Below are 23,586 nucleotides of genomic sequence, written 5' to 3'. Positions count from 1 at the left end.
AAGGCTTCGAGAAGGAGCCGCTATGGTTAAGACGAGGCTGATCCCCACTATGTCTAAGCTGTATAACTTGGTGGCGAGCCGGGAAGGGGATAAAAAAGGTCTCGTCGCGCAGCTTGACCCCAAGGAGAGTAACATCCCGGGGGACTCCCCGGCCTTACGGGGAGGGACCCCCCTGTCGCCAATGCCTGCGCTGACACGCTCTGGGCCCCTCGCAGAGGCGATGGACACCGACGTACCCTCGCGGGCCGCGAAGAGTGTGCCGGCACCTATGCCAGTGCCCACCCCTGTGGCCTCTATTCCTCGAGCACCTACGTCTGCGCTTTCTCGCCCCCCGCGGAGGGTTGAGTTAAGGCCTGCGCTGCCTCCCCGGATATCGGCCGCCCCTGCATCCGGGCAGAGAGGAGTGCAACGGCCTGCGCCAGCACAAACGGAGGACATCCGTTCGCCACTGGCGAGGATGGTGGACGAGTGGCCGGCACTGCCGCGGCCCAGATCTACAGAGCCGTCTCTTTCGGCCCCGCGTGCCGTGGGGCCACAGAGTCCACACTACGTGGCTGCTGGTATGCGGGAGGTGAACAATTCCCTCCCAAGCAAAGAGGAAATGGTGGCCTGCATTTCGCGGGCGGTGGCAGTAGAGGTCGGAAAGCACTTTGCCAGCCTTGAGGAGATGCTCCGCTCCTCGGTTGATTCCGGAGTCTGCGTCCTGGCGCCAAAAGCCGCAGCCGCCCCGCGCGACCAATCCACTCGGCCGACCTCTGCCTTTACCCCCTCCGCGAGGGTGGTACAGCGTGGAGGCCGAAACCAGAACAGTAGGGCTGCGGGTGCTCCGCGATCCCAACCACAGTCTCGTTCCCTTCCTCCTCCTCCGTCAAACATGGACGAGGGCTGGACGGAAGTGGTGAAGAAGGGAAATAGAGTAAAGGGACAGACAGCAACTCTGGCAGCTCCCCGAAGGGGTCGAGCGCCGATCAACGCAACACAAAATATAGCGCTGGTGGCCATGGCTGCTCCTCGCGAGGGTAGAGCACCGGCCGCCAGCAAAAAGAAAAGAGAAAGAAAGAAGCGGCGCGCAGCGCGGTCGGCTGCCGTCGTAGTGACGTTGCTGCCGGCCGCCGCCGAAAAGGGCCTCACCTATGATGAGGTGATGGCCCGGGCGCGCGCGGCCGTAAATTTGGAAGAAATCGGGGCGGAGGAGGGTCTGCGCTTCCGGCATACCGCCAATGGGGCGAAGCTGCTGGAGTGTCCCGGTGCCAATATTTCTGGCATCGCAGACAAACTAGTAGCGACGCTCCGCGTGGCACTGCCGGAGGAAGACGTGCGCGTGCACAGGCCGGTGAGGATGGCTGAGATTAGGATCACCGGCCTGGACGATTGCGCCACCAGGGAGGAGGTGGCAGCCGCGATAGCCGCCCAAGGTGGATGTGCCCCGGAGAGCGTGACCGTGGGTGAACTCCGCTCAGGGTACTCCGGGGCCAGGTCGGCGTGGGCGCGCTGCCCTGTGGAGGCGGCCACCTTCTTAGCCACTCCTCCGCCGGGAAGATCGACGGGGGATCCGGGGAGACTGCGCGTGGGCTGGATAGCGGCCCACGTGCGTCTCCAAGAACCGCGTGCCTGGCGATGCCTTCGGTGCTTTAGTACCGGACACGGCCTCGCCAGGTGCACCAGCTCGGTTGACCGCAGTGGTCTGTGTTTCCGCTGCGGCCAGCCAGGCCATAAAGCGGCTTCCTGCACGGCCGCCCCGCACTGCGCTCTGTGCGCTGCGGCCGGGCGCAGGGCAAACCACCGGGCGGAAGGCAAGGCGTGTTTTCCGTCCGGTGATAACACCGAACGAAACCGGCGCCGGAAATCAAAGCGCCGGCAAAAGAGAAGGTTGGCCAGAGGAGCACTGGCCAACGTTGTAATCCCCGTTGCGGCGCCGGTGCCGGAGAGCGGGGGCAGCGGTGAAGGGGAGGGGGCGATGGATGTGGTCCAACAGTAATGGACCGCACCTATCGCTTCCTCCAAGGAAACCTGAACCACTCCGCCAGAGCTCAGGACATGCTGTCTCAGAGCATGGCGGAGTGGTCCATAGATGTGGCTGTGGTCGCCGAGCCGTATTTCGTTCCCCCAGCAAATGATTGCTGGTTTGGGGACGACGGCGGCCTGGCGGCCATAGTCATAAGAAGAGACGCGGCGATCCCCCCCCTGGCGATGGTGACCAGGGGTCAAGGGTTCGTCGCGGTGCAGCTGGAAGGGACCGTCGTGATCGGGGCGTACTTCTCTCCGAACAGGCCTACCGTCGAGTTCGGACATTTCCTGGACGGGATCGGGGCGATTGCTCGCCGCCTCGCTCCCCGTCCAGTGATTCTTGCGGGGGATCTTAATGCGAAATCTGTCGCATGGGGCTCCCCCCGCTCGGACGCTCGTGGTAGGCTACTGGAGAGGTGGGCGAACGCGGCCGGCCTCTGTTTATTGAATAGAGGTACGGTTGCGACGTGCGTGCGGTGGCAGGGCGAGTCTATTGTGGACGTTACGTTTGCGAGCCCGGCCATCGCGCGCCGTATCCGCGACTGGAGGGTTTTGGAGGGGGCGGAGACACTGTCAGATCACCGATATATTCGGTTCGATCTCTCCGCCCGCTCCACAGTCGCGGACGCCCGCGGGGGTCATCCCCGTGACGCGTCTCGATCATTCCCTAGGTGGGCATTGAAGCGCCTGAATAAGGAGCTCCTGATGGAAGCCTCTACAGTGGCGGCGTGGGCGCCCATGCGTCCACACCCGGGCGAGGTCGAGGGCGAGGCGGGGTGGTTCCGGAACACGATGCGTCGCATCTGTGATGTGTCGATGCCCCGGATCGGCCCTCGACTTCCCAATCGCCAGGCGTACTGGTGGTCGCCTGAAATCGCGCAACTCCGCGTGGAGTGCGTTCGGGCGAGGCGCGAGTGCGCCAGGCATCGCCGCCGCCACCTGCCGCGGCGCAACGATCCGGTTGCGTTCGCGGCGGTGGAGGCTCGGCTGCACGGCGCATTTCGCGTCGCGCAGAGAGCGCTGCAGCTGGCCATCAGAAGAGCCAAGGACCGACACATGGAGGGTCTCTTGGAGACGCTGAATGAGGATCCGTGGGGGCGGCCCTATCATATGGTGCGCAATAAAATGCGCCCATGGGCCCCCCCGATCACGGAGCGTCTCCAGCCTCAGCAGCTGCGGGACATCGTCTCGGCGCTGTTCCCGCAGGAGCGGGAGGGATTTGTCGCTCCCGCTATGGAGGCGCCGCCGGAATACGAGGGTGAAGTCCCTGCTGAGGTGCCCCATATAACGGGGGCGGAGCTCCGTGTGGCCGTGCGCAAAATGTGCGCGAAGGACACTGCACCCGGCCCGGACGGCGTCCATGGCCGGGTTTGGGCCTTGGCTCTTGGTGCCCTAGGGGACCGACTCTTGAGGCTTTACAACTCTTGCCTCGAGTCGGGACGGTTTCCTTCATCGTGGAGGACGGGCAGACTCGTGCTGTTGAGAAAGGAGGGGCGCCCGGCGGATACTGCCGCCGGGTACCGTCCCATCGTGTTGCTGGATGAGGTGGGCAAGCTGCTGGAACGCATTCTGGCGGCCCGCATCATCCAGCATCTGGTCGGGGTGGGACCCGATCTGTCGGCGGAACAGTATGGCTTCCGAGAGGGCCGCTCAACGGTGGACGCGATCCTTCGCGTGCGGGCCCTCTCGGAGGAGGCCATCTCCAGGGGCGGGGTGGCTTTGGCGGTGTCACTCGATATCGCCAATGCATTTAACACCCTGCCCTGGTCCGTGATAGGGGCGGCGCTAGAAAGACACAGAGTGCCCCCCTACCTTCGCCGGCTGGTGGGTTCCTACTTGGAAGACAGATCGGTCACATGTACCGGACACGGTGGGATCGTGCACCGGTTCCCGGTCGTGCGCGGTGTTCCACAGGGGTCGGTGCTCGGCCCTCTTTTGTGGAATATCGGGTATGACTGGGTGCTGAGGGGTGCCCTCCTCCCGGGCCTGAGCGTAATCTGTTACGCAGACGACACGTTGGTCGTGGCCCGGGGAGGGAGTTTTGCTGAGTCTGCCCGTCTTGCCACCGCTGGGGTGGCGCATGTCGTCGGCAAAATCAGGAGATTGGGCCTCGACGTGGCGCTCAGTAAATCCGAGGCCATGTGGTTTCACAGGCCCCGGAGAGTGCCACCTGTCGATGCCCATATCGTGGTTGGAGGCGTCCGTATCGGGGTCGGGGTGCAGCTGAAGTATCTCGGCCTCATTCTGGACAGTCGTTGGACCTTCCGTGCTCACTTTCAGAACCTGGTCCCTCGTTTGTTGGGGGTGGCCGGCGCGTTAAGCCGGCTTCTGCCCAACATCGGGGGGCCTGACCAGGTGACGCGCCGTCTCTATACAGGAGTGGTGCGATCAATGGCCCTATACGGGGCGCCCGTGTGGGGCCAGTCCCTGGCCGTGGGGGTGGCGAGGCTGCTGCAAAAGCCGCAACGCACCATCGCGGTCAGGGTCATTCGTGGTTATCGCACCATCTCCTTCGAGGCGGCGTGTGTACTGGCTGGGACGCCGCCTTGGGTTCTGGAAGCGGAGGCGCTCGCCGCTGACTATCAGTGGCGGGCTGACCTTCGTGCCCGGGGCGTGGCGCGTCCCAGCCCCAGTGTGGTCAGAGCGCGGAGGGCCCAATCTCGGCGGTCCGTGCTGGAATCATGGTCCAGGCGGCTGGCCGATCCTTCGGCTGGTCGTAGGACCGTCGAGGCGATTCGCCCAGTCCTTGTGGACTGGGTGAATCGTGACAGAGGACGCCTCACTTTCCGGCTCACGCAGGTTCTCACTGGGCATGGTTGCTTCGGTGAGTTCCTGCACCGGATCAGAGCCGAGCCGACGGCAGAGTGCCACCATTGTGATTGCGACTTGGACACGGCAGAGCATACGCTCGTCGCCTGCCCCGCATGGGAGGGGTGGCGCCGTGTCCTCGTCGCAAAAATAGGAAACGACTTGTCGTTGCCGAGTGTTGTGGCATCGATGCTCGGCGACGACGAGTCGTGGAAGGCGATGCTCGACTTCTGCGAGTGCACCATCTCGCAGAAGGAGGCGGCGGGGCGCGTTAGAGACGCGCAAGCCCGCCGCCGTCGAGCGGGGGCCAGGGAGGCGGATTTCGCCCAAGCCCTGGCCCTCTAAGTGTTTCGGGTCCCCCTCATATGTCGGTCTGGGGACCGGCGAGGGGGACCTAAGAAGACGTCGTGCAAGCTGCTCTGCACGCGTTTTACGCAAGAGCATCCGGGTGATGGAAGGCCGGCTATCCTCGACCCACGCTGGTTCTGACCCAGCGGGGTATTCCGTAGGATAGCTCACTCTAACCGGCGCCATCTAGGCGGGCTCCGGATAGCCTGCCGACCGAGAGGGCTGGTGGTCGTGGCGCCGACGACCGCCAGTCCGGCGTCCCGAGGGGGAGGGTGATGGGAGAGATGTGCTCCGCACTAAACACTTCACATTCCCCCCTTTGCCTTTTCATGAGTTCTGTCTCATGTGAGGTTTGGACGTTGGTTGTTGAGCGACAGGAGGTTTTAGTCGGTTCGACTCCGACATGCTCCGCCCGCCGTCCCCAGTGGAGGGCGGAAGTCCGGCGATTTCCTCCTGACCAAAAAAAAAAAAAAAAAAAAGCATATGTAATGCCGTTTGCTGCAATTTTTTAGAGCATTTGTTGGAGGAGCAGTGGTCGGGCCTAAATACCAACAGTCACTTTCCTACCGCTTTGTTACATTAAATGTAGTGCTGTAAAATATATTTATTTCTAGGAATTACTTGATTGCTGGTAACACTAACTGTTTACTATAATGTGGCTATGTCATTATCCGACGATCCTACGTCAGCGGCTCCGACATTACAGCAATCAATTTCAATTAAAGTGATTTGTTTTGGACTGATTTTAGGACTATTTCGACGATTCGCATCCCTTTTATTCAATTGTTTTATTAATTTTGAAATTTGCCTTTTGTTTTTGGTGTTGTCGTTGTTATTAGTATACCGAGCCTATTGATTTAAGCGATTTTATTTTTAATTCTGAACAATTGATCTTAACACATTATGTGTTAGCCTGTTTGTGGCGTCGTAGGTTTTCAGTTGCAAGTTTTTTGTGTCCGAAAATTGTAACTATCATTTCTAATTTTTTTATTTTTTTTATTTTTTATTGCTTCGATGGGTGAACGAGATCACAGACCACCTGGTGTTAAGTGATTACAGGAGCCCATAGACATCTACAACGTAAATGCGCCACCCACCTTGTGATATAAGTTCTAAGATCTCAGTATAGTTACAACGGCTGTCGCACCCTTCAAACCGAAACGCATTACTGCTTCACGGCAGAAATAGGCACGGTGGTGGTACCTACCCGCGCGGACTCACAATAGGTCCTATCACCAGTCTAAAATTCAATTTGCATTCACAAATTCTTTTTTGCTTTTGGACTCGATGGGTGAATTCGTCCCGGCTTGGTATTTATTTCCAGGGTTTCCGGAGCCCATAATGTGAATGCCGTCACCCATTTTGAGATAAAAGTTTGAAGTTTAAATTTTATTGTACATACAACGGTGGTCCCACTAAATCGAGACGTATGCATACAGTGCGATAGAAATTGGTCGGTGGTGGTAAATAGCCCCGCGGTCTTACAATACGATCGTCGACAGCATCATACCACTGAAAAAAATGAAAAATAAAAAAGTATATAAGAAGTAAACAAGAGCTATGTGTTAAATGAATTCGATGAACACGTTATTGATAAAGTCAATTTTTTATTTTTTTTTTCGTTTTTCGACAATTCCCTTTTGCGTTAGATTCGGAAAGAAAAACTATCCAAAAAATACTAATATCTGGCCTGTTTTAATATAGTGATCGTGTCGCTTATCTTAAAATGTCAAAGCTGTTCATCATTGTGCGGTATTGCGGTTGCGTTGGCAAAAAAAGCCAATTCATCATTTACGTCAAGTGTTCGGAAATAAATGACCGCTTGTCTTCAATGTGTGTGTGTGTGTGTCTATATTTTTTGTATTCTATAGCAGTAAATCATATTTTCAAGTCTTATTTTTGCTTTATTGTTCAAAGTTTTTATCTTGTCCGTATTATTGTTGTTTGGCACAAAAATCTAAAGATTCAAGTCGTATTATACAAGCAATTTAAAATTTGGATAATTTTGATTAGCGTTCTCTTTTCAAAACTTTTGAGGCAGGTGTTTGGAAAAAAACTATTGCTCTAAATTCAATCCCGAAGTCGATGGTACGCGAAAAACATTATATTTGATTACGGATGGAAGGATACATATTGATCCGATTAAAGTTAGTACAATAGTAAAAAGAAGATGATGGGATCATTTTAAATATTTGAGAGCTCATATAATATACAGTACAAAACACGTTAAGTGCTAAAGTGACTTCGTAGCCCCAGAGGCTCCAAACGATTCCTGAGATAAGGATTATCGACAATTCGAATGATTCTTTTCTGTTTGGGGCCTCGTTCTAAAGATAGAAGCGATATATCGCAAGAATTCCATACCGTTGCTTTGTTGGTCATAAGTCTTTGTACCTTTCTTTAACTCCAATAAAGATTGACAGTCAACTAACATGTTCAGCTAAAAATAATAACAGAGAATAATGCGGATGTTCATATAGAAGTAGGAATTTGACTAATTAATGTTTTGGTTTTTACCTTGTTTTTTTAGATATATTCTTAATAATCAAGATTTTTGTTTTTGTTATGAACGCGGTTGTTGATTACCTAACAATTAAGATTCTTCAGGATTTTTTTTAAGCTGGGATAAAAACTGCTAGCAGTACCAGAGTTAAATGTGAAGCTGAGCTATAGAGGTTCAGATAATATACGAAACAGCGAAAGCTATCAGAAATCTTTGATTGAATCTTCTTGAATACGTTGATGTTAGGACCTCTTGTGAGTCCGCACGGGTAGGTACCACCGCCCCGCCTATTTCTGCCGTGAAGCAGTAATGCGTTTCGGTTTGAAGGGTGCGGCAGCCGTTGTGACTATACTGAGACCTTAGAACTATATCTCAAGGTGTGTGGCACATTTACGTTGTAGATGTCTATGGGCTCCAGTAACCACTTAACACCAGGTGGGCTGTGAGCTCGTCCACACATCAAAGCAATAAAAAAAAAAACCAATAATTTCTATTAGATGAATAGTATATATCGAGAGGTGAAGGCTATTTGGTGTAAGGGACATTTCGCTTAATAATACGCGATATTTTTCTTTGTAATTAAAGGTCCGTTTTATTTAGTATTCGTATCAACAATTCAATGTCTTTAATTGAACTTCAATTAAGTTTACCCCATTGAAATAGCTGAAGAAGTTTTTTTGTAATTACATTTTTTCCAATTTTTTAACTTTAAATGGCTCTTGTGTAAAGTTGCAAAAATGTCTCTTAAACCAAATAACCTTTCACCCCTCAACATACATCCATACTGCATTGACCTAGAGCAGTGCATTCCACGAATCATCGTGCCGTATCAACGGCAGGCTATGTTCCGTGTCCATACATATTCAATACGTCAATACAAGTGGTAGACGGGATCTCGGCGTGTGTGCTCAGTAATCATATGCGGCTCACGATATATTGAACCGGTCATGTTCATGACTGCGGAAGGAATGCCGCTGACGGTACAGATTGTCTGTTCGGTTCTCAATACTGATTCAACGATATTTGATCTGGACTAAGGAATTTTGTGAGCGTATTTATGTAACGTTCGGATAGTCTTACGCGCCTTTTACGAACGAAAGATTTCATGTCAGGTCCGTTTCGTTAAATTTGTAAAGGAAGTGGAAAATAAGTTTGTTAGTCTAACTTTGCTTTTTTTTCATACCTAAGCTGACGCTCTAGGGGAGCATATCAGCGTCACCGGGCTAGTAGGTGAGCTCAAAGGGCTCAAACCTGACGATGTTGCTAGCACGAACCCTAGTAAGAGCCGTGCTTCGAAGAATCTACCACCGGATCGGAAACGCGACCCACTGAGCGGATCCTGCGAGAAATTCAGTGGGCTGTGTCCCTGGGTTAATTTAGTCGCCGAGCCCTTCGTTGGAAGCGACGGGTTCGACGAGAACGATGGCTGGCATAACTTCGCTGTTTTTTTTAAAGATATAGACGTGTTGTAAATATGGGTAAAGACGATATGGATAAAGACGACCATATAATGGTTCTTTTCTTTCGTTCTGTATATAATTGACTGATGTTTCCACGTAATGTACTTTTTTCCGTATAAATTCGCTGGTAGCCTAAGGGGCTATTACAGTTACGTCCGGACGGATAGGCGAGCTCACGTGTTCAACCTGAGAGAATTTTTTAGCACTAGCCCCAGCAAGAGCAGTGCTTCGTAGAATCTGGATCGCAATCGCGACTCACAGAGACAATACGGCGAGAAACTCAGTGGGCTTGTACTTATTACTAGTTGAATGTTTACATTCAATCATGAAACTCGCATCCGTCGCATCGCAACTGCATAGATCTTCGAAAGTGTACAGCATCTCTGGGTATACGACAAAGCGAAGATCTTCCACCGTGCGGGTGATATTGCTCGGTAGACTGACGGTCCGAATGTTGTTGTTCGGAACTTGTATATATGCAAGCTTATCTTGAAAATGTCGTAAGCGAGATTCAGGCATCTGTCAAATATCTTATGTTCTATGTTGGCTACCCGCCACAGCATCGACTATTGATCTATTCGTTGGACAAAAGTTGCCACGTTTGCTACTTTAGTTTTGAATTTTTTGTCCTTCTATGACATTCTAACGTTCTTTTAGCTTGAGAAGTTATGATCACAAGATCAATGATGCCATTTCATTTTTATAAAACAATGAAAACAACTTAGGTACATTATAGTGATCGCAGAGAATTTGTAATACTATTGTAAGCTACGAAGATATAATTTGCTTTGTCATTGAAATTTCCCTTGTGGATTATCCCCCGTAAGCGATTCTAGATTTTCCAGTAGTTATAAACTCTGATGGTTTATCTCTTCGAATGTGTGCTTTGTTCGAGTATTTACTCGTAATTCAAGTTGAAGTTAAAATAATAGGTAGATCTCAATTAGTTGTGAGTAATATGACCGGAATTCGAATCTGTAGAATGGTCTATTGGTAGAATGGTAAAGTGGCCATTCGGGGGGTCGGGAATACGTAAAAACCGCACTTTTATTTTAATGTACAATGCTTAATTCTTCACACTTACATCAAGAATAGTTTAGGTGATTATAGAGTATTATGTCATCAACGAATAATTATTTATCTTGTTATATTTTTCAGAATCAAAAGTAAAAGTCCTGGGGGTTCTAATTTCATAATTACTTATTTATTCTTATTTCCAAAACACTTCCAATTGAATACAATTTGAAGCTAATAAATATAATAAGTTGTATGCTAACAAATGGTGACTGACAGCCAATCGTTTTTATTTTTAATACTTTTGTTTTTTTGGGTTTTGTTAACGGATATAAATAATATTAAAATAGTTATAATATAAATCTATATATATATAAAAATGAAACCCGTTTTCAGTTGTCACGACATAACATGAAAACGGCTTGACCGATTTGGCTAATTTTGGCCTTGAATTATTTGTGGAAGTCCAGAGAAGGTTTAAAAGGTATAAAAATATGAAAATTCTCGGAATTAAATAAAAATAACAATTTTGTTTTCCCTTTGACGTGTCTCCCGTCGGACGGTTTCCTTTTGTTTGTTGGAGTTTACTCCTTTAGAATCGATTTACATATATAGGCCCGGGGTATGAAAATTATGGGGACCAAAATCGTACTAGCATGTCACACGAAATGCGTTATGCGCCTGATTGGCTCCTGATTGCGTGATGCGTGCGCGCGCCAATCAAAATCGTACTAGCATGTCACACGAAATGCGTTATGCGCCTGATTGGCTCCTGATTGCGTGATGCGTGCGCGCGCCAATCAAAATCGTACTAGCATGTCACACGAAATGCGTTATGCGCCTGATTGGCTCCTGATTGCGTGATGCGTGCGCGCGCCAATCAGGAGCCAACGCGCGGCCGCGTTATTGCAGGTGACGCCGGGCTGCTGCGCCGGCAGTCCGCCACAAAGCCTCGTACTGATCGCGCGTTTCTCTCATTATTGTATTTTCATATATTTGTTAGTCGTTTGTTTTGTGTCTCGTTAATTTGTTAATAATCTGTAGTGTATCGTGTTGTCGTAATATAGAACTATTTCTCGTATTGTTTCGTTTAATTTTTTATATCCAGTAAACTCCAGTCGTGCGTCGGAGCGGACACACACACTTTTTTTTAAGTTTATTCTATATAAAAGTTTAGGTCTTTTATTTATCGATTGAGGCACTACGAAGTCTGCCGGGTCAGCTAGTAGTTTTATAAATGGAAAACGCAACATTCGTAAGAAGATAACAACGCTAACACTAAGCAAATTACGCATGAAAGTATGTGTACACCATGTAACATAACGTAACATCCATCATATTTTTACAATAATTGAAGTTCACTAAAAGGTTCGAAGTCACGTACGATGAGATCAAGTAATCTGCCACAATTGAACGGCTGACTTTGAACTAGCGAACATGACGTGGAAACTAATTACGCGACACTTGCTATGTTAATTAGTTCCCTGCGTTACTGTTTGATATGAATATACTAGTCAATTAATATGGTGTGCGTAACATCTCATTTAGGGATGTCAATGATTGGTATTGGAGATTGTTGATAAATGATTGAACGGCTAATAGGCCATAGGTTGCAATGGAACTGTCCCCGAAATCTAAACGGTACTCCAGGTTAGGTTATAGCGGATAGTTATCATAGAACACAAGATATTTTTATTTTTTGGAGTTTACTCCTTTAGAATCGATTTACATATATAGGCCCGGGGTATAAAAATTATGGGGACCAAAATCGTACTAGCATGTCACACGAAATGCGTTATGCGCCTGATTGGCTCCTGATTGTGTGATGCGTGCGCGCGCCAATCAAAATCGTACTAGCATGTCACACGAAATGCGTTATGCGCCTGATTGGCTCCTGATTGCGTGATGCGTGCGCGCGCCAATCAGAAGCCAACGCGCGGCCGCGTTATTGCAGGTGACGCCGGGCTGCTGCGCCGGCAGTCCGCCACAAAGCCTCGTACTGATCGCGCGTTTCTCTCATTATTGTATTTTCATAATTATATTTGTTAGTCGTTTGTTTTGTGTCTCGTTAATTTGTTAATAATCTGTAGTGTATCGTGTTGTCGTAATATAGAACTATTTCTCGTATTGTTTCGTTTAATTTTTTATATCCAGTAAACTCCAGTCGTGCGTCGGAGCGGACACACACACTTTTTTTTTATTCCTTAGGTGGGTGGACGAGGTCACAGTCCATCTAGTCCATCTGGTGTTAAGTGGTTTCTGGAGCCCATAGACATCTACAAAGTAAATGCGCCACCCACCTTGAGATGTAGTTTCTAAGGTCTCTAGTATAGTTACAAAGGCTGCCCCACCCTTCAAACCGAAACGCATTACTGCTTCACGGCAGAAATAGGCATGGTGGTGGTGCCTACCCGGGCGGACTCACAAGAAGTCCTACCACCAGTAATACAATACAATACAATATGAAACAGATGTCTGAATCTCGCTATCGACATTTTCAAGACAAGCTTTCATATGTATACATTAAAGTACCAAACAACAACATTAGGCCCGTCGTTCTAGCAAGCACTTTCATCCGCTCGGCGGAAGATGTTCCCTTTGCCGATACTCCCAAAAGGTCAACATGAAAAGAAATTAATATAAATAAATATTCTAGCAAGCCATATTGTATATTCGAGATATTCGATTGTATATTATGAGTATATGTATGTTCGCGCTTGCTAAGATGACCTAGACAAGGACCGTTTTTGGGTGTTGAAGATAAACGAATTCATGACGTATTTTTATAGTTTTTAGGACTATCATATCTTTTAGAACTGTTTAAAATGAAATGCGTGTATTCGCATGGATGAACTTTTGGCTAGAGAGAGTCATGGAACGATCTCAGACAAAAGTTGTATCTTTTATTTATCAGACTCCTCGTACTTGCGTCGTATTCCTCAACGCTGATGGTCGTGACCACCCTTCTGTATCACTTTCCCCATCCACTATACCACATCCCTAGAATTATCGAGAATATTCCACACATTTCTAGTATTATGTTTCCGCTATCTGAAAATAGATGGCGTTGTACTTCTCGAGCGTTCTAGGTGCTACTAGATATCGTTCGAAAATATTCGTTCGACTATTCGGCGATAGATGGCGTTACTCTTACCGGCGTAACAATACTAACACGTATGTCCATAAACGATAATAACATGAATGATTCTTGATTTTCATTGCTATGTTATTATTTATGTTCAGTGTCTGAAGTTTCAGAGCACACACTTGAAAATTAATTTTAAACACATCCCTGATCCGAGTAATCAACGTTGAAAAAGTAATTACATGTTCATTAGTGTGACTGAAACGGCACGCTACTTCGCGTGACAATACATCGCCGTGTGTTGGTTACCAAATGATTATGTAGGTAACGAGGGCCGAATTAAATGTGACACACGACGGATCAGGGGTGAAACGTGTCAAATTTACGCGCGTGATGAATTTCATTCGTCTACCCTTTGTTGTTTAGATCTTATTTACATTAGGGGAAGATACAATTTGATTTAAAATCTGAATTATGAAGAAAATGTTCGTTAGTTTACAAATTGGGATGATATGAGAATATTGAGTTTCGCAACCTAGTAAGTAGTACCTACCAATTTGGGTTTAGTTCCTACCGGAATTTGTTCGGTTTTGTTGGCCTAAATGATAAGACGCCCGGTGCATTCATATGCGACTGTGTCGTTGTTCGAATCCCGCAAGCAGCTATAAATTTTTGTAATGAAGTACCATACTTAAGACATGTTCACGAATTACTTCCAGGTCCAAAATCAAAACCACAAAGATACTAATTTGCGTGCTATTTTTTTTTTAATTGCCCTTTTAGGTAGAGGAACATACGGCCTACCTAAAGGTGAGTGGTCATCATGGACGTCAGTAATGCTAGGGGCATAACCAAGCCGCTGCCTACCGAAAATTACCGGTAGTAAGGCGTCTTGAGAGTACAGAAAAAGACAGGTTTTGAGTGATTTTAAATTGATTGAAGAATTGTAGCAGTATTCATTCATGTTCATAATCTAATGCTATAAAAACAGAAACTATAAAAGCAGCGTAACCTCCTGTTGGCTATACAATAATTATACTGCAGTTCAAAGTTGGCGCTGACGAGGGTTACGGTTTGGACACGTCAACACCTGAACAGGTCTGAACAGACGCGAATGATATGTGCGACCTGCGAAGTTCTGAGTGGTTTGAGTGTTCACTGATGAGTTTCAGCCACAACACAATGCCTTGGATTTAGAATTGGGCATTAAAGGAATCAACGCAATTTTAAAGTAAACCTTACGAAAATTGTGCTTTAAAATTGCCTATTCGTTGCGAAGTGACTATTGTCAATAACATTGCTGATGCTGAAATGAAAAAAAAGACAGCTTCTAAACTATTAAAAGACGTTGCTTAAATACACGAATTTGAAATAGAGATGACGGTGCGTTCGGATTAAGTACCTTTTGAAATTATTTAATAATTCGTTTGGAAATACATTAGAAATTATCAAGTTTGATAATACTGAATAGTAAATATTAGATGCTTCCTTCGTAAACAAATCAAAATAAACCTTTAGGAAATTTCTATAATGAAAAACACGACACTGTTATAAATGTTAACTGTTAATAAAAGAAACGATTGTCGTTTAAGCAAGTAAGCAGCGCAAAAACTCCCCGAATATGTTAGTGAACGTTGTGAACGTATACACATCTCGTAACGTTCGTATTTATCCAATTCATTGTGAGTAAACATGGATCAAATTTCCCTCAGGTAAAAGATCCAAACACAAGGCATGTAAAAATAAATTGGCCCGCACCAAAGAACGCTCTGACAGAACGTAATGAAATGTTGGGATGAACCTTTGAACGAATCTTGAAACCAGACGTCTGAAGCTTATTGTTAAATTTGTATTTATGTTTGTTAAGTATTTTCATTATTTTTTTGTTAGTATTGTAGTCCTAGGGTACCTCGCTGGTACATAGGGCCCTTATAAGTTGTCTCCACTTCACCTTGTCTTGGGTTTACTCCTTAACATCACTCCAGGTTATGCCGGCAGTCTTTATCTTGTTCTCAACGGTGCGTCGCCACGTCGCCAAGTGTATGCAAGATGACCAGGTCTTCTCCTGCTATGACTGCTATCCTGCGATGACTCGATGCGCCGTAGAATGTGCCTTATCCAAAGCCATTTCATGTGGGCAATGTCTTGCGGGTTTGGTTAAATCTAGTCCAGAGGTTTTTTATTAGAGATTGTATCTGGTCAGAATATGCGGAGTATCAACCGCATACTTCATTATTATTGTTAAATGAAATTATTTTCGCAATGCAGGACCAAAAGCTATGCCGCTGTCTACAGATGAGTCTTCTGAAATTCGTTTGTAGCAAAACCTCTCAGCTCTCGCGAAAGGCGCCGGGGTCATTACAGAGCTGATTCGTTAGAAATCGCAACCGCATTGCCGGTGAACTGTTCTGGTCGATAGTAGTCCTGATGGAAAGTTTTTAACTATTAATTATCTCTGTATGTTAAAACAATGACGCGTCCGAATGTACTCGGGTTACTAACGGGTTAATGTCAAGAGGTTACCAGACCGGGACAAAATCAATACGTTGAAGTCGTGTATTAATTTGAATAACGGCTTTCTCCCTTTTCGAATCAGAGCACATCATTGTTTCGCGCCGGAAATAGGACGGACGTATCACGTAACTGAAATGGAGCAAGTTTCCGAAAAATAAAACAAAATTGGGTAAATAATCTGTCTTAAATACACCAATCTCGCGAAGGAATGATAAATGTTCGTTTGTTGCAGCTATGTTTTTTTTAATAGCTCATTTAGTTGGATGAACTCACGACCCATCTGGTGTGATGTGATTACCGGGGCCAATAGACATCTAAAACGTAAATGTTTCCACTTACCCCAAGACATGAGTTTTAATGTCTCAGTGTTTACAGTACAATGGCCGCCTCACCCTCCAAACCGACATGCTTTACTGCATACATTACCCGTGCGGACTCGACTCACAAGACGTCCTCGTCCACAAGACGACCAGTTAAAAGTTTTTCGCTTTCTACGCGCAAATGTTATTGTATTATAATAAACCCGTTCTTATTTTTAAGCAAATGAAAATGCTTAGCATTAACCGTTGTAGTTTTTTTCTTTATAAACATTGCTCGATCATCGATTTAGAAGTTTTTTGATCTAGCAGTGCTATAACCTACGTTCTGTGTTCTCAAAGTTTACCTTATTTAAAAATTACCTACAAATCCACGGGCATCAGAATACACGCTCAAAATTCTGTACTTAAAACGAAAAATACCATCAATAATGGCATCAAAGGAAGCATATTCGTGTATTTTTATGACGCACAGAATCGGAACCGTCTAAATATACGTATGGAGGTATGTTATACAACTTGGTATTCGGTTCGGAAAAAATTCGCTATTTCTAATCGCGTTGAATATTTATCGAAGCGCGTATTATACGAGTATGCGGGCTCGCTATTTTATGAATCGTTCTATGTGTTGTGATTATTTGCGTAAATCGAAAATGTAGTATGAATAACGTGACCATACGTCTCGCTTTGCGCGGGACTGTCCCACTTTCAGGCTGTCCGTCCCGCTGTCCCAACGAGAACAAAAATGTCCCGCTTTCATTTATCTGTTGTGGTGCATGTGTTTATTAGAAACTTACCGCATACTTACTTATCCCAAATCCTTATTGTATTACAAAATACATACTAAAGTAACTCTTAATTTTGCTGTAGCAAAGTAGTTTTTTGTTGTGAAATTATTTATAAATATTATTTCAAGGGCAAGTTGGTGTAAGAATTAAGATGTCAGTGAGGGTAAGATACCATAATAAATTATTTCAAGTAATTTTTTAAACAATATTTTTTATTTTGCACTTAAATATTACATCTTACCCCGACGTACCCTGTATATGTATTTATTTATATACGAAATTCCGTAGGAGTCCCGCTTTGACACGAAAAAAAATGGTCACGTTAAGTATGAACGGGAAAACAGCACCGAAAAATGCATTTTATAGCAAAACGACCGGTACGTCATTCTCGCGGCCGTATGCCCGCTCGCTATACATAGTTAGTATCTATGTCCATCTTTTTAACAGTGTATAATCTATGTTCCGGGCGCTTCCATTTTTGAGTGTGAATAGCGTGCGCCAGCGTCTGAATATAATTATCGTTTAAAATTGAAAATTGTTTGTGTTAAAGAAAGATTAGAAATTCGAAATTCGATACTGGTGACTAACCCATAGTTTTAAATACCCCTGAGATCTACCCCTCACTATAATTTTTTTTACAATTATAATTAACAAGTAATGGTTTGGTTTACGATTAATATCAACAGCTGATTCTTAATTATCTTTAGTTCTGTTAAACATTAAAGAACAAAATCGTGTAATAAATAAAAATGAAACCCGCAAAAAATTTAATAAGCGTTATTACTAAACAGTTAAGACCTCTTGTCTCAAGGTGGGTGGAGCTATTCACGTTGTGATGTCTACATTTTCTCAGTCATAATTATTTAATTTTTCAATGTCGGTCTCGAGTTTCGATGGTTTGACACCTTTAGCTCTAACACTAGGAGTAGGGTCCCCGGTAACCGTACTCGTTGAACTCTGCAAAGAGTTCGACATGCAACCTAAACTAACTATCAGCCCGCTGAGTTTCTCGTCGGATCTTCTCAGCAGGTCGCGTTTTACATTCGGTAGTAGATTCATTCGCGAAGTAGCTACTCTTGAGTTGTTACATCTCTTTTGGAGGCGCTCGGGTAGCTGTTAGCAAATCCCACCCGTGCAGGCTGAGCCCTTTCTCGACCACCTGCCCTGGTAAAACTGGAAAGGTCTCCGGGCCACCAGTAATCTCTCAAACATAAAAAAAAAGTTTCGACGGTTTCGCCCTATATAGCCCTATATATAGTATATTTTTTTTCTAAAATAATTCCTTGCATTAATAAAGAAATCGGAATGATTCTGCTGAATAAAAATCGTTTTATTTACCACTCACTCGTGCGGCCCAATGACCATAACGCAATTTTTCTATCACGCCACGGCCTTCTAATAAGAATATGTATTTCATTTTCTTGTATCATTAATCTTGCCTATCGTGGTCTACCCATTCAATTGACTGGTTATTTCCACGGGGGCGCGGATAAATTATGAATTTCGGTTTTTTTTTTTGTGTGTGTACATCGGAACGATGATAAGGCACAGATGTTTGGAATATGAACAATAACGTTTATTCGTATTTTATTTACACATTCTGAGCGTCGGTTCGCTTCCCTCTATTTTGTCGTGGATTTTGTAATGTCACGGTGATCGTATTTCACAGTGCACGATGTTTTTTGTATGATAAAAAGATGACTAATCCTGGCCTGTCAATCTATACAGTTTTTGTAACTTAATAAAAATGTAGGTCGATGTGTGAATTTTTTTTATTGCTTAGACGGGTTTACGAGCTTGTAACCTAGCTGTTGTTAAGTGGTTACCGGAGCCCATAGACATCAACGACGTCAATTCCGTCACTTACCATGAAACATGAGTGCTAAAGACTCGGTTTTATAGTATGGCTAACGGCTGCACGACATTCAAACCTTCACGGCAGAAATAGGTGGGGCGGTGGTACCTACCCGTGCGGACTCACAAAAGGCCGTCTGGTGTAGTGGTAAGTGACATGGTCACTATATAAGGGGGTCGCAGGTTCAAACCCCGCCAAGGGAAGATATTTGTATGATAAATATAAATGTCTTTTCCAGGGTTATGGATGTATATTAAATATATGTATGTGTATAATAAAAATCTTACATTTATTTCCATTATTTGGTACCTGTAACACAAGTTCTTTACGAACTTATCACGGGACCAGTTAACGTGGGGTGATTGTTAGTAAATATTTAATTATTTCTTATCCGTGCAAGACAGACCCCCGAACACGGTAAAAAATGTTATAATGTTGTGTCAAGGCTTATTGGAACTTATATACGATATAACAATATGATTTTCGCTACCCGTGTTGGGATTTAAGGTTAATGTCTCAATTTCATTAAACGATTGAGCCAACTCTAGTCAGAGACACGGACAGCTTTGGTATCGTTACACTTACCGTAATTACGCAAATATTTTTGTGGCTATAATTTTTATAGCAGGATGCTATTAAAACGTGGAAGCAATTCGCGATCAAGTGTTAATTACGTCTAAATCGAATAAAAAAAAACTGGATTTGAAACTCACCATAATAGCCCGAGAGCCCGTGGGATCTACCTGTATGTATTTGACCAGACCTGAATTTTCGTACATTGAGACCCCTATACCTACCATGCATGAGGTGGGGACTCACTAAGCTCAAAGTGGTCGACGCGCCGAGCGCTCAGGTAGGAAAGGTACCGATTTTGACGGATTTTAAATCCATTTGACCACGTCTGCCGTTTTGAAATTTTGAAAATATATGATTATTATTATCGGAAAATAAGAATGGCAGACCATTATCGCGCATTTTACTTTGTGGCAGACCACTTTGAAAATGCTAAATTGCATTGAAAATGCAAAATTTTGAAAGTAATTGATTAGATCTGCCATTGATTTAATAATATGTTGTTTATTATAGTCTTAAAAACTTATATTGATCACGGCAGACCTCTACATTGCGTACATACATCAACATATAATAAAATCTTAGCTACTACCCGGCCAGATGTATATTATGTTTTCCGTTCACTGTTTTAGAGGAATATAATTTACTTGCGATTTACTTTAGCAATGTATTTACCGAAATTAATATTTTTTTATATTATATATACTAAACTTCATTAGTTAGACAATTAAGAAGTGAATTTTTTATGGAATAATTATAAATAATACGGTATAATGCTGATCAAAAAATAATTCAATTCCTCATTTTTATCATTCAACATTTAACTTGCCAGCTATACAATGCCAAAAATCTAGTCATGTAGATGATGGAAGGTTCCAGCTATTCGTTAGCAACTATAAATATTCAGATATCAATGAAAATTATAGAAAAAAAAATCAAAAATTTGAGGCAAGCTCAATACCACCGCATAAGAGTGAGCTTTATCAACAACTTTTGAGGGCCCACTATATTTCTTCTATTTGGAGAAATGCTTACAAAAAGCAACTGACAACTTTAGACCCATTGGAGTATGGTTGGATTGAGCAGGACAACATATATGCCTTCAAAGGGTTCGAAGGTGACCAACTTCCATATTTTGTGAGTGACTTAATCACCAATGTTCCTGGTAAGTTGATAACAATTCTTTCTCGAACATGTTCAGATGAATTTACGTTCATTTTACAATTTATGTTTTATTTTTGCAGTATTCGATTCAATGGTTGATGAAGACGAGTCGCCTAACGATAAAGATGACTCCGATGATGATAATGATGAATGAAGATTGATATATATATATAATATGTAATGCATGCATGATATATTTTTTTAAATGATTTAACACTTTTAAATTTTGTCTTGACGAAATAAAAATGAGGAATTGAATTCTTTTTTGATCAGCATTGTACCGTATTATTTATAATTATTCCATAAAAAATTCACTTCTTAATTGTCTAACTAATGAAGTTTAGTATATATAATATAAAAAAATATTAATTTCGGTAAATACATTGCTAAAGTAAATCGCAAGTAAATTATATTCCTCTAAAACAGTGAACGGAAAACATAATATACATCTGGCCGGGTAGTAGCTAAGATTTTATTATATGTTGATGTATGTACGCAATGTAGAGGTCTGCCGTGATCAATATAAGATTTTAAGACTATAATAAACAACATATTATTAAATCAATGGCAGATCTAGTCAATTACTTTCAAAATTTTGCATTTTCAATGCAATTTAGCATTTTCAAAGTGATCTGCCACAAAGTAAAATGCGCGATAATGGTCTGCCATTCTTATTTTCCGATAATAATAATCATATATTTTCAAAATTTCAAAACGGCAGACGTGGTCAAATGGATTTAAAATCCGTCAAAATCGGTACCTTTCCTACCTGAGCGCTCGGCGCGTCGACCACTTTGAGCTTAGTGAGTCCCCACCTCATGCATGGTAGGTATAGGGGTCTCAATGTACGAAAATTCAGGTCTGGTCAAATACATACAGGTAGATCCCACGGGCTCTCGGGCTATAAGTGTCTCACTCGATTCGAACTTTTACCTATCCAGGCCTCGGACGTGGTGTCGTTATAATGTTACAACAGTTATCTAGTGTTCAACGGTTACAGGTTTTTTTATTGCATAGATGGGTGGACGAGCTCACAACCCACCTGGTATTAAGTGGTTACGGGAGCCCATAGATATCTACAACTAAATACGCCACCCATCTTGAGATGTAAGTTCTAAGGTCTCAAGTATAGTTACAATGGCTGCTCCACCCTTCAGACCGAAACGCATTACTGCTTCATGGCAGAAATAGGCAGGGTGGTGGTACCTACGCGTGCGGACTCACAAGAGGTCCTACCACCAGTTACCAGCATGTTATCTTATCGGCTCCGAGTCGAATGAAATATCTAGTAACGTAAATTATGTAACTTAAATTACAAATGAGAGAAGAAAGACTTACACGTACGAGTGGCTCGCAACTAAATGTTTTTCTCGCATATCATCATTATCAAACTTATAAAGTTAGCTCACAGCGATGCCTCGGCGGTTAGAAGCCATAATTAAAAGTTGCCGGGCTAGTTTCACCGTCAACTTCTCTCATTAAAAGTTGCCACGTGAAACGTACTAACTGTTTTCGTATCGAATTACGTATTGTTCACGTGAATCCCAAAAAAATTTAACGGTCATATTTAATTTTTAAATTAATTAAAACTAAGTTTTTTTTTATTGCCCTTGTAGGCAGACGAGCATACGGCCCACCTGATGGTGAGTGGTTACCGTCGCCCATGGACTGCCAAGCCAAGCCAAGCCGCTGCCTACCGCTTAATACTCTCCCCAAGCCTCGATTGAAGAAGGACATGTCATAGCGCTCGGGAAACACCGTGGAGGGGAGCTCATTCCATAGCCGGATGGTACGTGGCAAAAAAGACATCTGGAAACGCACTGTGGATGACCGTAGTGGCTCCAGGTAGTATGGATGAACTCTACTCCGGTGGCGGGCGGTGCGATGGTAAAAACGTTATCATCTCGAATGCCGGTATCATCTCGAACAATTCCTCCAGTAAATGTTCTACGTCGCGCACTGATGTATCTTTAGCTGATATTTTTAGTTACAAAACACGTTTGCTATTCACTGTAACAGATGCTTGATATATCTTTGATTTGCGCGTCACTTCGCTTACGTTTATGGTGTTATTTGAAATTGATTGTATATTGAAAAGCCAAGGTTTATGGATTTACCCGAATTGCGAACAGATACCGATCAACCCATGAATGTTGATGGTAGTGGCGCTGATGCGCGCTATCAGTCGACGCGGATAAGTACTGCCTTGCTTATTTCTACGGGCGGAGCGGTTTTGTGTTCCGGTTTCAACTAATGCCTCAATGTTATTGTTGGCATTCACGTTGTGACGTCTATGGACTCTTGTAGCTAATGAATACAAAAAAACAACCCAGAGCTTCTTCACCTTATTCATGCCATGAATAAGAAACAATAAAATTGAATCCTTGTCAAGCGTGTTCATGTAATTTAATAAAATTAATTTCACGTATATATCGTTCCCCAAGAAGGGTTTATAATATACGAATATAAATATTATCTATACTAATATATAAATCTATAGTGGTTTTTACGGATGTTCCGTTATAACTACTGAGCCACGCATCCGATTGACTTGAAACTTGGTATCCGTGTAGAAAATCTACTTAATGATAGGCTAATATTTATCTGAGTGTTGGACTCCCTACACCAGTTGCGGGGGCGTTAATGATGACAATCTTTGTGGGGGTGAGAAATAATAATGTTAATTTTAAAAGCCAAGCGAAGCGGACGGCTACAGCTAGTATTACATAAATATATAAAATATAAGAATTAATACGTCTTTTTAATTCAACCTTTGGTTTTGATCCGTTACGATTCCCCGAACGTAATGTTTATTCAAAAACATTTGTACAGAACAAATTTCATTTTACTAAATAATTTTCGGCATATATATCATGTCACACAATATTACGCGACGAAATTAAATTCCTGGAATACATTTAGAATTTCGTCTCTGTGACGGAACAATCAAAATTTATGTGCTTAGCTTCTTCAGTGGCGCACAATTTTTGCTTTATGTTTCGTGTAGGTATGCGATATGACCTATTTTCAACGGATTCACAAAGGACATTTGACAATCTGTTTTTATAACTATGGCGTTTTGCGAAAAAGTTCACGATAAAATTGTCTATCAGAATATAAGGTTCGAAAGAATTTGATATTAAATACAGT

General features: G+C 44.1%; 1 protein-coding gene across 4 annotated transcripts in view; it reads left to right on the top strand.

Moving 5' to 3' along the window:
* LOC101741158 (furin-like protease 2) overlaps positions 1 to 23,586 on the top strand; it is a 310,342-nt gene that overhangs the window by 127,546 nt on the left and 159,210 nt on the right. The window lies entirely within an intron of this gene.

This window comes from Bombyx mori, chromosome 21, assembly GCF_030269925.1.
Source record: "Bombyx mori chromosome 21, ASM3026992v2".
In the NCBI taxonomy this organism is placed as follows: domain Eukaryota; kingdom Metazoa; phylum Arthropoda; class Insecta; order Lepidoptera; family Bombycidae; genus Bombyx; species Bombyx mori.
Note: the sequence above shows the minus strand (reverse complement) of the source record. Positions and strands in the feature narration are given on the sequence as shown.